Source organism: Serinus canaria, chromosome 10 (genome assembly GCF_022539315.1).
Source record: "Serinus canaria isolate serCan28SL12 chromosome 10, serCan2020, whole genome shotgun sequence".
NCBI classification, from domain to species: Eukaryota; Metazoa; Chordata; class Aves; order Passeriformes; family Fringillidae; genus Serinus; species Serinus canaria.
In genome coordinates this window covers 19,160,850-19,175,922 of record NC_066324.1, presented here as the reverse complement: position 1 = coordinate 19,175,922, position 15,073 = coordinate 19,160,850, and the positions used below count along the sequence as shown (strand labels likewise).

Sequence of the window (15,073 nt, the reverse complement as noted above, 5' to 3'; positions counted from 1 at the left end):
TAAAACACAGCTGAAAGAAATCCAAAGGGCTACACTGACTTCTGTTGTCATGTTGCAAATGTCATTAATAGGTTAGTTTCCCCCCCTGATTCTCTTTCAAAAATACAAAGTATTTTTGTCTCAGGTTAATTATTCCATATTATGGAAGCTGTAAAGTTACAGTGCATTTACTTTTACAAACTAACACATACCTAATTCCATAAGAACACAGGTCTTGTTTTAAACCACTAGATTGAGCAAGTAACGAAGATCAGAGGGGGAGGGGGATTTTCAGAGAAAGTTCACAGCTTCAGGAGCATAAATTCTTTTGGAAGACAATTTTTTACACTTTCTAGACATAAGCATTAACACTGTCAATGAAGTCTGGGGGCTTGTTCTCCATCTTCCAGTTTGAACTGTTCCTGACTGACTTTGCTATCTTAGGAAGTCTTAAATCATGTCATCAAACATTCTGGACAAGCTGTTATCAGGACAGTATTTTGATCAACAAAAGCCAGTAACACATTTCAAAAGGCAAAATCTCCACTTGTCCTGTACCTGGAGCAATGCATGGCCACCAGAGCAAAAGAGGACAAGCCTGTGAGAATGAAACCTACTGATACACAGGTTTTGGAAGCAGGAAAAATGAGGAACACCACACAACAAACAAAAGCTCTTAAAAGTCATGAAAGACCTTGTGAAGCTATTGTAAAGATGAGCTTGTACAAAATTTTTAAAAGTAACATAAAAACTTACTCTTATTTTGATTAAACAGAAATAAATATTGACAAATTGGAATTACTTACCATAACACCGAGGATCATGAAAAATGCTCTTATACTAAACTTTACCCCAGAGTCACTAAAAGGCTGAATTGTTAGTCAAGTATTTACAGTGGAGACATACAAATGTAGCTACATTAAGATCCTTAACAATCACTTCACACAAAAAAGTAAAATTGAACTTACATCTTTTGTAGAGCCATTTCCAAGGCTTTATTTCATGTTCCGTAATTTTACAAAAATGCAAAATGTAGCCAATGCATTTTCACATTTTCCAGATAATGTGCCTGGAAAAGATGCAAGAAAAAAAGTTCTACACTGTGATCACCCTCCTCAGGTAAATAAGTCAGCCAAAAGCAATTTAATTTCATATGAAGAGGACAACTTTAAAACAAAAGACTACACATACTTTAGAAAGACACACACCCTCCATTTATTTACAATCTTCTAATACTTCTAAAGACAGAGTAAGAAGGAAATATTTTTCAGATAAAGTTTTGCTAACACAGCAGAAACTTGATTTCATATCCATTCAAGTATCATTGGGAGTCTATTCCCTGGTCTTTGTACACCTTAAATTATTTCATTTACTATACCCCTAAGGCAGCAAAATACTAAACCATTTGCCTAAATTTATCAATATTTCAATCACACAGAGCTTTCTGATAGCAACTGCTGCACCTACCAGCACAGAAAAACTACAATATAAGACTCAGACTTCTTTTGCAATGTTAGCTCCCTAACATCTCACTTTCAGTTGACATTTTTACAACACAAAACAACCCCAAACAATTCTGAATGAAGAATTTTACCCAAATCAGTTCTTCTAAGCACTCAGCATGAGAAAATGGCCAAGGCATGAGACACTGTGCACCTGTTTTCTGAGAGTGAGAAAACCGAGAATCCTGCTCTAACTGCATGTGAAGGCCCGGGGAGTAAAAAGTCTGTGGGGATCCAGCTGATTTAGGAAATGGGAATAAGACTGATGGAAAGTGGCCCTAGAGGACAGAAGGCAAAGGTACATGTGGAAGCTTCCTAACCTAGTAAAACCTCACCATTTGTTCGGGAGACACAGCACAGTGCTGGTAACCCCAATCTCACGTCCAAAGGGGACTTAGAAAAGAAAGCAGTGACACGAACTGTACCTCTAGATTTAACAAAATCTTATTTTTTAGATTAATCCTAAGATTCTGGGGAACAGGCCAGGACACAAACATTAAATATTTGCCCCTCCCTTTTCTTTTTTTTCCCAAAGCTGGAAGTGTCTTTGCAATTAAACTGAAGTGTGTTTTCCAGCTCAGAATTGTGTTTTCCTCTTGGGGCTTTAGCTGCTCAGAGTGACCCCGAGATGTGTCAGAAAGTCTCTTTTCCCAGCCCAGCTGCCCAAGAAGGAGTCAGAACTCTTCTATTCTCATTCTCAAGGTTGTTTATTGTTTCTTATCTATAAAATTCTTTCTCTGGCCTGCCAAGGTCTGTTCAGCAGGTCAGACAGAGGCACTCTGCCTGCCCCCGGGGCGGTGTTATCTTTTTATACTAAAAATTACATGTACATTATTTACCATAGCTTCCCAATACCTATCACCTATGTTAGACAGTGAGCTTCTACTCTAAACCAATCCAAAAGTGCCACCATCACAGCAGAAGATGGAGGCCAAGAAGAAGAAGAAGAAGGAGAAAGGCTGGACAGCCCCAGATTCCTCCATCTTGCCTCCTGAACCCACATTCTAAAATCCCAAAATCTATTTTTCACCCCGTGATAAACTAATTATTATTCTACTTAGACTTTCATGGCTTGCAGATCCTCATCTAAGGTTGGTAATTTTTTCCATGGGTCATAGTCAAAGTCACAGGGGTCTTGGGCTCTGTGCCAGGGTCTCTGAGCCCCCTGGCAGAGGTTGGGGCAATCCAGGACAGCCAGAGGTATCTCCTGTATTCCGACATTTTCCAGTTGTGCTTTCCAGCTCGGCCGGGGCAGAGGCAGCAGCACCAAGGCAGGCCAGCCCCTGCTGCTGGAGCTGGCAGCTCTGCAGGCAGAGTTTGCTCAGCCCGGGGCTGAAGGAGCCGCTGGCAGGGGCAGCAGCTCCTCTGCAGGGAGCAGAGTCCAGCGGCAGCCCGGGGATCGCTACCATGCCCCAAGGAGCTCCGCGGACCGGGACAGCAGCGCCGGGACAGCCGCAGGGACAGACGGGGACGGAGCTCCGCAGGACTCCCGGCAGCCCTCCCGGAGCAGAGTGAAGGTGAGTAATCGCTGGGGAATTGCTGCTGGAGAGCTATCTACAGAGCTCAGGAGACAAGTCAGGAAGCGCAGGAAGAAGACAAAAGAGACGTAACAGCTTGTGTATATGTATCTATCTGTCTCTAAATGGATTACTGTGATTCATGCTTCTTTCCAGGCTTTATGCAAGCAACAGAAAGAAGTATCTTAACATATACTGGTATTCTGCAAAACCATATTTTTCTACCTTCCACTCCACCTCATCTATCTGTTTTTAACTTCCTTTAAAAAATTCACATTTCAGAGCAACATAAACAACTTGAAACTTCCACAAGAAATTTCTTTGCAGCTGAGTGGTGTTTAAAGGCAGCAGGGATCAGCAGGGAAATTTTATTCTTTTAAACTTCTCTCCTGCTTGCATTCCTGCAGGATTTTCCTGTAGGTGAAGTGGAATGACATTGTTCTTCTCCCTGCCAACAAAGATAGGCAACTTTTGGGCATTCCATCCATCACCTGAGTGAAAATTTTTCCATGCAGCCCTTTCCCCACCTAACATACTCAATGTTCAGTAGACAAAAAAGCCTCATCTCTCATAGTCTCATCTGATGGAATTACTAACAGGTCCAGATTTTTTGGCTTTTCTCCCCACTTTGCAGAATTGCGAGTAGGCAGCACACAGCACTCAGCGAGCTGCCACGTGAGCATGGGCAATGCCCAACCCCTGAGAGCTCAGCAATTCTGCTTGTTTCCTGGTGGGTTTTCCAGGTGAGATGGCTGTAGCAGGAGCACAGCTTCCAAAGTTTAACAGAAACAGTTTGGAAGGGAGTTCTGACAGAAAGGAAAGAATTGTCCCACTAGTTTCTAGTGCAAGCTTTCAAGCAGTGTAACAACCAGAAACATTCACTGCACTAAATGACTGACAACTCGTATGCACCAAGAGGACAGGGCAATCTGATGGGAAGCATGTAAGTTTGCAACTGGTAGCCCAGCTTAAAACGTGTGTGATCACAGCTCTTCACCCCTCTCTAGCACTGAAGGGAGTTGTACCCCAACCACTGAGCTCTTTCTGAGGCAAGACGTTCAAAACGCTTCCAAGTGCTGTCCTTGCCTTGCCAGCCCCTTCAGCTTTGCTCTGTTCTCTGCACCCTCACTGCCCATGCCAGCGCTCCCAAGGCTCCCGGCAGGTGCCCTTGGGCTGGCTGTGCTTTTCCCCCTCTCCTGTGCAGGGCACTGGCAATCAGCTGCTCCCAGCTCCGGCAGGCGCTGGGGCCATGCCCTGCACTCGAGCAAAGGTTCCTGCTGCTGGCCTTGCCCAGCCACATCCTGCCCCTGTTCATCTGTTAATGTTTACATCGATCTATTGTCAGTCACCACACCTTGGCAGGAGCTTGCTAACAGGAGATAAAATCTCGCTGAAACAACAAAAAGCACAGAACAGAGTTTGGGAAGTGTATGCTAAATCACAGCACATGGCATACATACACTAAGCTAAAACAAAAAACAAAACAAAACTCCAATAGCAAACTTAAAAAAAATAAAATCTATACTCCACTGGTGCATGAAAACCATGGCTTTTAGCACTGATTCAAGCACCGTCTTACAAAATATGTCACAATGTAGTGGGCCCAGTTGGGGGTGGGGAGTAGGAAGATTATTTAATTTAAGCCTTTTGCACCAAAGTCCCTACTAACTTGTACCCTATTCAGCTGAGCTGAAGTCAAGATGTGATTCAGAGCCGTTTGCTGCACTTGCTCATGTTCTGAGGCATATTATCATGAATCTGTAAGCTCCTGTGCAAAATTCAGATACTACCTGAAGCATCCAAGTTTGTGCCCTTACAAGGCAGCTACAAAACCAAATTCTGACACGTTCTTGTAATAAGTCCCCCAACAGCAGCTTAAGACAGCTGGACAGGCTCAGAGTTTGCATTCAAAGGAAATGCCACAGGCCCCACTCAAGGAGACACTGCTGTGTTCTCACTAGCTCCATCTCCTTCCTCTGCCCACACCCCATCCAGCAAAAAAAAAAAAAAAAAAAAAGGGGGATGGCTTCCCTGCTACAGGTCATAGTTCAGCTCCAAAAATAGCTGTGCCAGCAAAAGTGAGAGTGCAGGGCAAGGCACTGTGCACAGCCAAAGAAACAAAGCACACAGAGCAGAAAGACTTTCGATCAGAAATACTCCCAGATGATGTGCAGAGCCCTGGCCATTGGCAGTGTCCAACTGGAGCAAACACGCAGCACCAAATCACTGAGGAGACTCAGGAAGGGGTGCAGAGGAGGAGGGCAGCTCTGGGGTTTTTCTCCTTCTGTGTCACAACGGAGATTTTTACTCTGAATCTAGTCCACATCAAGAAACAGAATTGTGCTTCCTTTGTGCAAACAAGTTACATCTCAGTCTATACTGACAGCCTTACACACTTTGATGTATAAATGCCAGTGATGGCTGCTCGTGTGCCAGCTGGGCAATCCTAGAGATGACAGGAGCTATTCAGAAAAACAGGAAGAAAAGGAATAATTTGAAATAAGAGTAAGAAGGGTAGGGGAAACACCTAAACAGACATTACCCGCAATGCTTTCAAAGTGAAACAGCAAGAGTGATTTACACATTGAGCTCTTGGGAATTAGCCAAGCCAGATTTTTTGGTGATGAACACCAAGGATATCAGTCTGAGGATCACCACAAACCTGATGTGATCACTCAATGCCACTACTGCAAGTTGCATTTCTCCGAGAACTGAAATTCAGAGGCCTGCTGGGATCACAACTGCTTTTGTCCTGAGAATTTGAATTAGCTCCAATCATCTGCATTTAGAAAGTTTAATTGCTCGTATTTGCCAAAACTGTTCCCTTCAGGAATCCAGCAACTTGTACTTCTGAAGGAGAAAAACTGACAAATTTGCAGGCATGGTTCCACCACTTCCTTGCTTTACTTTGCGTTAAACAAAATTGGTTATTCTTTTTCCCCCAACAGGAAAAATCACAGGGTATGATATTAAAAAAAATTTATTTTGATTGAACTGGCCTTCCATAATGCCTTATGTAAGACAAGAATTTGATTTGTCAAAAAATTATGAATGCAGAGATGCCACACAGAAAACAAGAAAGCAATTAACTTCCTTAATCTTTAACATTCCTATGCAGTGTCCAAAAGAAAAGAGGCACAAGAGCTTTTTATTTCAAGGAAGAAGGGACATTTAAACTTTTCATCGTTTTCATGGAGGGACTGACAACAAAGTTTTTAAATACACCACACAAAAAAATGGAAAAACTCCTCCATTGCAGGAAAGGTATTTAGATTGGGAAAAAAAAAAAAAAAAAAAAAGGTCAGGCATTCACAAATTAGGAAATGGTAGATTTGCACTTGCTCATGCAGTCATAATTCTATTCCCTTGTGAAATCAACTCTATGCTGAAATTAAGCAGAACACTGTTCAAGGAAAAAAAAACCCAGCATGTAATTATGTAACTAAATACACTCATTATTCCTAAGTGGACTCTCACTTTCTAGAGAGAAGTCTAGATGGACCAAAAGAGAGAAAAATTATCTTGTGCACAGTTAATAATCTCATCACAAATGCAACATGATCATTGGCTGAATCCTGAGCATTTCAGTACTGCAAATCTGGAGTACAGAACACATATGAGGAGCTGGAACCAAGCCTTTAGAGGAGGATTAATCCAAAACAGACTCTGAGGAGAGCCCAGTCAAGCCCACCCTCTTCCAAGGAGCTTGCAGGTGTGCATCTCATGGCACTTCCAGACCAAAAGAAACTGGAGGAGCTGCTCTGTTTTGGAAGGTTATAAAAAGACTCCACTCATGCTTCTTCCTTGTGCTCTCTCATCACATGGAAGCTGGGGAGGAGGGCAGGGATGGTGTAGCAGGCCTCCAGACAGGTTCTGTGACCTGCAAATGCTCTAGCATCAAAAGGCTTTCAACACAAGAGCTGCCCACAGCTCCTCTGGGCTCTCATTCAGCTCATGCTGCGTGGTGCATACTGGCACTGCTGGAATTCATGTTCTCACACACTCCCAACATTCTCCAGAAAAGGCACAGGTCTGGCAGGTGCTGCAGGAACTCAGTGTTGCTAGTTCAGAAGATGCCATGGGGCAAAGAAAAGGTGTTCTCTGCACGGAGGGCCTTCTGCTTGAGGAAGTTTAATACCACAGCAAATACTGAGAGCAATATGGATCTCAAAGATGTGCAAAACTTCCATCCACAAAGGGTATCCAAATAGCAAGCTTGCTCTTAGCTCCTCAATAAATAAAAGGCATTCCTTCAGCCAGATTATTCATTTGATCTCTTTCTCTGGAGTAATTCCAAGCATGCCATTTCCCTTTCCATTTTACAAACTGCTTGTATTTAGCTGTAATAAAGTGGCGATCCCCACAGTTATCTATAGTTCCTGCACGTGGTGGAAAAAATCCCCACAGGGGAAAAAGAACACCACAGGGTTCTTGAGTCCAGAGCACAAACAAAAGAGAACAATCACAGAGCTAAGAGGTCCCTTGACAGATTTGTCTGGGCCTCCTCAGGAAGGGAGAGCCCTAAGCAGGCTGTTCCCAGCAGGACTGGGCACAGGGCTCACAGCACTGCCCTGCCCACCTGAGCATCCCCTGCTCCGCTCCCAGCTGCAGCAGGGGGACCTTGGCTGCAATGTGAGGTCAAACCTGAACTCAGAGCAGAGCCTGGGCCAGCCAGGGCTCCGGGGAGGTGATGGCTATGCTCAGCACAGGGATGGAACAGGCACCTGGGGATCCTGCTCCTGGGCTCAGCCCTGGCAGCTCAGGATCAGTTTGAAATGTGCCACTGCACATGCTGATAGGAAGGAGCCTGGCATCAACAACTTTGCTGGACTGAAAACATCTGGTCTGGGAAACTAAATGACTCTGGACTCAGCATATAGTCCGATGATCGTTCGGACAAATTTCATAACATAAGCACTCCCCCCACAAACCATGATTTTTGTGTCACAAATTCTGTTTCTCAAAAGAAACAAACAAACCCTCTCAAACAAAAAAACATATGCACACACCCCCATCTGAAACCCAAAGTTGGGTTTATATTTCCTTGGCTAAAAACAACTGCATTTCTGAATTCAAACGTTTGGGAATGACACTAACCTAGTCAAGCTGCATTAAACCAAACTGTTACTACTGGAAGCAAATCAACTACCAATTCAGTTTCAAAGCAGTTTGGTTTGCTTTCGTCTGTCAAGATTCAACTCTTGGATGTTTTTAGTTCTCTTTTTCCCACTCCCTGGAAGTGCAGTGAAAAGCCAAACCAGAAACCTGCAGCCACATCTTTTTGTTTTCAAGCCAAGAAAGATCAGTCCAGCTGCCCTTTAGAATAGTGTAGTAAAACATATGTTCCCTTTTGAACATGCCAGAATTAATGTTTTTAGGCCTGTTTAAATACCTGGCAGGTCATCTCTGACTAGATTTGAGTTTATCACACACGAACCTAATTTTTGCAGCCTATTGATGGCTTTTCAGGGGAAGAACAGAAGTCCATTTGAATCCAACAGCAAATTTTATTTGGAGGGAGATGGACATTCACTCAGGCTTTTAACAACAGCAGCAGAATGACACAAATCCTTGAGACACACTGAGTACAAGGTATGCGTCAGGTCAGGGCAGTCTGTCTTAGTCATGTGAAAGCACCAGTGTCTGTCACCACCTGTCAGAAGAACAGACAAAACTCACTACATTTTAATTTTCATCCACCATATGCCCTTCCCGTCTTACTTGGAGCTTAACTCTTGCTTGAGTTTCTGATCATACTCTTAGAATAATGTAACTTTGAGATGGTCTTTCAGCCATTAGCCTTCAACCTTAAGACTCTTCCTCAAGCTATCAATTTTAATTTTCTTCAGATCCTGGGCCTAATGGATTCTGGAATTAAAGGCCTTTAGAAATTTTAGACGTATCCTCTAGTTTTCTAGAGAACAATGTCAACAAAAATACAAAACATTCACAATACTGCAATAAGAATGGGAGAAAGTACAGAGAAAATATCATAAGAAATTGTTGGCACCTCTTGAAGCTGAGGATTTCAATGCATCTTGCCAATTACGACTCTGAGGCCCATAAATATTATGTTTCTAGCTAGGAAGGAGAGTGAGAAGTAAGTTCTTTAGACCAATTCTGTTTTTCACATAATTAGCTGTACAGCATCAAAAGAAACCTAACTAGACTAGTACTAAATCCAGTTATTAGACAAATCAAAACAAGCATCTGAAACCAAAGATTTCATTCTAAGAACCAACTAAATCACAAATATGTTTGTGAGAAATATCTGTGTTGTCATTTCTGGAAAGTATTATGGGCAACCTTCCAGACAAAATGCAATAAATTTATATGAATTTATGGCTTTACTGTGTATCTTAAAAGCAAGTATATAACAATTAGCCCATTGATGTGAAATTTATTGCTCTTCTCTTGGACAGTGTTATGCTTTGTAATTCAGCTTTTGGAAACAAACAACCCAACTGTTTTGAATGCAAAGTTATGAACAGTTGCAGCATTTAATCCTGCTGATGTACACAGGCTAAACTCCACTCTGTAAAAACACACTAAAATACTTGAATTCACATCTTGTCTTGTCCTTCAGAGGCAAGTTATCTCACAGAGGTATGGGCACACAACAGCTGGACTGCTTTTGGCTGGCAGAGTCTTTCCTGATCACCGGGAGCCTAAAGGGCAAGATTTAACCACCAAGATTTATTGCAGCACGCAGAGTGCTGACAGCCATTATTTAATGTATGCCTGGTGTTTAACCAGGTCACCCTGCTTCCCTCAGCAGGTGATGGAATGCACTTACTGCAAATTACAGGCCAGGTTTCTGCCACAAAGTACTGATGGTGAGAGACTGGGTCCAAGCTGAGAGCAGGCAGGCCCAGCCCAGACAGAAGCACCTGGAGCCAAGGCCAGCCAGGGCAGCCCTGCCAGCTGGGGCAGATCCCCTGCAGCAGAGTGCCTTCCCCTCAGCTCTGACTCCATCACACACACAGCCAGGGATCCCCTGCAGCAGTGTGCCTTCCCCTGAGCTCTGACTCCATCACACACACAGCCAGGGATCCCCTGCAGCAGTGTGCCTTCCCCTCAGCTCTGACTCCATCACACACAGAGCCAGGGATCCCCTGCAGCAGAGTGCCTTCCCCTCAGCTCTGACTCCGCCGCTGCGCATGTGCCCCCTCAGCTCTGACTCCATCACACACACAGCCAGGGATCCCCTGCAGCAGTGTGCCTTCCCCTCAGCTCTGACTCCATCACACACAGAGCCAGGGATCCCCTGCAGCAGAGTGCCTTCCCCTCAGCTCTGATCTGAACACTTCACAGGGACACACACATGGCCAGCAGATGTTTGGAGCCTGCCTTGTCTGACCACTGCAAACTGAACAGATAAGGTAACAGTTCTTCCCACTGGAGCTGGAAGAGGGATAGGAAGCAAGGGCTCTTTTTTACTAGAAGTAATTGATTCCTTTGTTATTTTGTATGGAATACAAAAAGGATCAGTGAAGTATGCAAGAGAAGTACTTTCTGAAAATGCATTTGATCTGCACAGGCATGCAGAATTCCTTCAGAATGAAGTTATTTGCTCATTCATGTAAATACATATTAAAATGCATTCAGCTACTGGTAATAAAATAAACCAAACACGGAAAGTAAAAATGTCCAATTTATCTTTTTCCCCTCTCAAGAATACCTAACACCACCATCCTTGCCCAGCCCTCATCTTTTTCAAACTCTGCAAGAACAGAGAGGACTGATATTCTTGTCACATGAGGAAATGCAGAGTATCACAAGCTACTGAATAAATTTCAAAGAAGATGCAGGAACACCCACCCATGCACTCCCTTTGATTTAGAGGGGAGAACTGTCAGCTTGTGCTCTTCCACTAATAGTGTCAGCATCAAGATAAACTTAAAATCAACCTCTCAGTTGCTAAAGGCTCACAAAGTTCACTATTCACTAGAAAATTAATCTTATTGTGATCCAAAACTGTGAGCTTAGAACCAGCTTTTCCTGTGGGACACTAATTTGGTGCTACTGTTAACATACTAAGAAATTCATGTTGTAAAGCAATGAGGATGGTACTCTGGGATTCAGATATAAAATTTACCTCAGTATTCCCTCAGTCTTCTGCAATGCACTTTGAACCATGGCCCTAAAGACACGTGGTAAAACTACAGCCCCAGAAGAACATGAGCAAGAGAGGCACAGAGCAGTAAGAACAGTCATATCTTACAGGCAGATAAAATATGCACCATGGTTCCAACAGAAGTGTTAATGCTCTGACGCTGCCTCAGCTGTTTGGACTTCAGTGCCTGAATGCCACAGCAGGTGCCTTCACAGGACCAGACCTGGCTTCCTGGACCCCAGCTCTTCCTTTAAGGAGGAGGAAAAGAATGAGGAGAGAGGAAAAAAACAAGCAAAGAAACAAAAAAAGAGAACTTTCCTGCCTTAGGAAAGTTTTGGAAATAAATTTAGAGGAACTGTAGTGATAAGACACAATGATAAGGGAAAGCAAACTGATGAATCTAGCAGGACATGGATCCAAGCTGGGAGCTGGTCTTCCTGAAGTGTTCCCAAGAATCCCAGAGGTTCTGCCCTGCAAGCTCCTGCTGCTACTGACAATAGCCAGAAAGTTCAGGGTAGGGACGGGAACAGAGAGGGACCTGCCCTCAGCTTCTCCAGCAATTCCACGAGTAAACTTTGGAGTAACTGCTCTACCCAACACTTATCAAATCATAGCAAAATGGGAAGAAACAAACAGCATATACAAACCTCTCATGTATTTTCCATTAAAAGTCATGCATGTTAATTCCTAGGCTTCTCTTTCAATATACAGCCATAGTTGTTCATTTGCAGTTAGGGACATGATGGAGAAAAGTTATTCTCATTTAAAATGCCTGGCACTAACTTCAAATCAGACCTCAGTGGCTTTTGCCAGTGTATTAAATAATTATAACAAATATCTATTAAAGGAGATACAATACTTTTCTGTGAACACTTCTATCACAGTGTCTGCTGGAGAAATGTACAATGGACACTTCTGCAACAAACTCTGCTACCCTAGAGCTCAGCACAGGCAGTATATAAAACACGTGTCTTAAAAGGCTTTGTTTAGTAACTATTTTCTTCAAAAGAGAAGATCATAAAGAAAACAGGAGACCCCAACCACAGTGCCCCACAAAAAAACCTTTGTCCTCTATCCTTCAGTATTCAGTGGCACCACACAGGCAGAAGAGCTTCGGCCACTGTGTGACCCACTCCTCAGTTCTACTGCAGCTGTATCTTATTTAGTACTTCAAGTCCCATGACCCATATCCAATAAGGAGGTTCTGTCTAATACACTGAGCAGATAAAAGGATGCTTTTCAAGCAAAGGTTATGCAACAGATCCATACTGCAATGCAAGCCCCAGAACAGTAAACAAATGTCAAGATATAAATAAAACACATTTTTGCTCTTCAACCTGTAATACGTACCAGTCACCTGCTTGTAACAGAACCGTGTCTGTTACAGCTGCAAAGACTTTTACAAGACTTTTGTTAAGATTCATCAATTCATCTTCATCAAAAATTTAAAAAAAACCAAAAAACCCCAAACTACTTTACCAGTATATTTATTAACATTTTTAGGATATAGGAAATTCAAAAACATATTAAAAACAGACAGATGAGAGCAAAGAATCTACATCTGTATTAGCATTCTGGATTAAGATCATGAAGAGCTGGTGAAACAGCTCTGAAAATTTTCAGAAATGTTTTGTGTATCACCATTGCAGTAACCCCTCCAAACCAACCACTATCTGCTAAACAATCTATCAAACTCAGCTGAAGACTCCCCAGCACCTTCAACAGAATTTAAATAAGCTACTGAAAACATACTTCCTAACTAAGCACAAAGCCCAAGACCACATAGGAAACAGATGCTAATATCTGGATCAGTATTCAAGTTTCTGACTTTTGGTCTAGCATTCTGTTGATAAAAATCCTGCCACTTTCCAATAGAAAGAAAAGCCTCAAGTACTGGAAGTGTAGGTTGTTGAGGTTTTTTTAGATACATATGGAAATATTCCAAAAATATAATTTATTGCCTTTGAAATCTTATTTGAATCGGAAATATAAAAATCTAAATCAATACAAAATTTCCAATAAACCAAAATATCTGTGAGGTATTAAATGATGCTGGCATCAGGTGAGAGATTTACTGCACCTGTCACTGTAAAAACAAGCACTAGAAATGAGACAATCTGCTGCAAAGACCAATACAGGATTTAAAGGGGCAATATCTCGTGAGCCTTCATTTCTCATCTTCATAGCTCCAAAACACTGGTCCTTGGTAAAACATTCCCTTGTATAATTCTTCTCACTCTCAACATACACTTTCAAAACAATGTTGACAATTGACAGGTTATGAACTGTAGAGCTCACAACACTTGAACAGTGGAGGGTAGAAAGCTTTCAGATGGTCCCAGGCATCTGCTCTCAGTAAGAGCTGACAAAATCCACTGCAAACTCCACTGCAGCCCCAGATGGGAAAGGACAACCAGAATCCAAAGATTTTTAAATGAACAGAAATGAACACAAGAAAGTTAGCCCAGACTTTAGCTATTCACATGCTATTTAGAGATACGTTAGGTGATTTAGAATGTGGTTTTTGAAGTGACAGAACCCCTGCTCCAAAGCACTTACTCTGATCTGCAGCATTGTTTGCAGTAATAAGATCACACTGTTTGGAACAAGTGTAGAGTATACAGCTTATCAACAGAGGCTGGTTTAATGGACCTACCACACTGATGCTGAACAGAGGGCCTTTCAGGAGAAACTGCAGGACAGACAGCATGAGAAACAGGGAGTGCTCCAGGATAGGAAAATTTCTGTCTTGACAGCAAGATATTGACAAGATATTCCATTAACAAGTAATTTCAAGAGGCAGTAATATTGGAAACGCTCTTCTACGGAGCACAAAACAGAGAGATGTCCAAAGGAAGTGAGATGCCACTCAGCAGTAGTGTCAGGCAGCATCCAAAGGGCAAAAACACAGGCAGGCCAAACCACAGTTCACCCTCAACCAAGAACAGAATCCTTCAGGAATGTGATGGGACCAAGGCAACCACTGGGATGAAATCAGATCAGGCATCCCCACACTTCACTTACATTTCACCAATGCCCTGCCCACTGCTGCAGGCAGAGCACACAGCTGGAGGGCAGAACTGTTTTCTCCTGCTTTTAACAAGAACATGCCTCGTTTCAAAATCCCAAGGAACAGCTGTACTCCAGTGTGCTATGTAACTGCAGCATGCATCACATTTCACTCATATAAGGAGTCAACCCATTCATCTTCCATCAAATGAATATGCCTTCCTTTGTTCTGGAGAAAATATATGGTGAGCCATAAAAGCGAAACACACAGACACATCTCTCCCATCTCTGCTTTCAGAGGCCATGGCTAAGTGAAAGAAAAGATTGCTTTACTGTGTCCAGGCCAAGAGCTTTCCTCTCTGGATTAGCACTCAGGATTATCACAGTTTGTGCTGGGCTTTGTGACTAGTTGCCACTGCCCAGTTTAAAGCAAACTCAGGTACAGCTGCACAAACTGCATTCTGCAATGCAGCACAAAATTAACTATCTAACTTAAACCCAAATCCATTTTCCCTACTTACTGAAAAACAGCAGCTGATGAACTATGGATCTGGCATTCGCTCACATGCAATAAAATTTGCTGCAAGTATCTAAAAATACACTTCCTGGCTGGCAGCCTAAGGAACCAATCAATGAAAGTTCAAGAGGTGCATTTCACAGTCCAGATGTTCTCAAACTCTGCTCCACTGACAACTTACAGAGATGGCTGGTCACATTGTGCTGACTTTTCTCCTCTTTGTTGTCCCAGCTTGTGTCCAGAAGATGAAAAGCACATTTGAAATTCTTTAAGTATTTCTCCTTAAACATCTCCTTTTGCTACAGTTAGCATACAAATATCACAGCAAATCAATGGGATAAGAGGCTATCCCAAAGACAGCTTGGTGGAAAGTACAAATCAAACTCAAAGCTCTGCAGCAGGATGAACTTAATGAGAGCTCAGAAGGCAGAAA

At 42.7% G+C, this 15,073-nt stretch overlaps 2 protein-coding genes across 7 annotated transcripts in view; one reads left to right on the top strand and one right to left on the bottom strand.

Annotated features, from left to right (window-relative positions):
• The window catches only part of TMEM266 (transmembrane protein 266), an 83,286-nt gene that overhangs the window by 55,871 nt on the left and 12,342 nt on the right, over nucleotides 1-15,073 (bottom strand). The window contains exon 2 of the mRNA XM_030228327.2: nucleotides 948-1,048. The gene's annotated coding sequence lies outside the window, so the exon portion shown is untranslated. The remainder of the gene's footprint in view (nucleotides 1-947; nucleotides 1,049-15,073) is intronic.
• NRG4 (neuregulin 4) overlaps nucleotides 2,702-15,073 on the top strand; it is a 51,700-nt gene continuing 39,328 nt past the window's right edge. For 2 of the 6 annotated variants that reach the window (XM_018923262.3, XM_050978393.1), the window contains exon 1: nucleotides 2,702-2,998. The gene's annotated coding sequence lies outside the window, so the exon portion shown is untranslated. The remainder of the gene's footprint in view (nucleotides 2,999-15,073) is intronic. The other 4 variants (XR_001992001.3, XM_018923258.3, XM_009098218.4 and 1 more) reach the window with 2 other exon arrangements.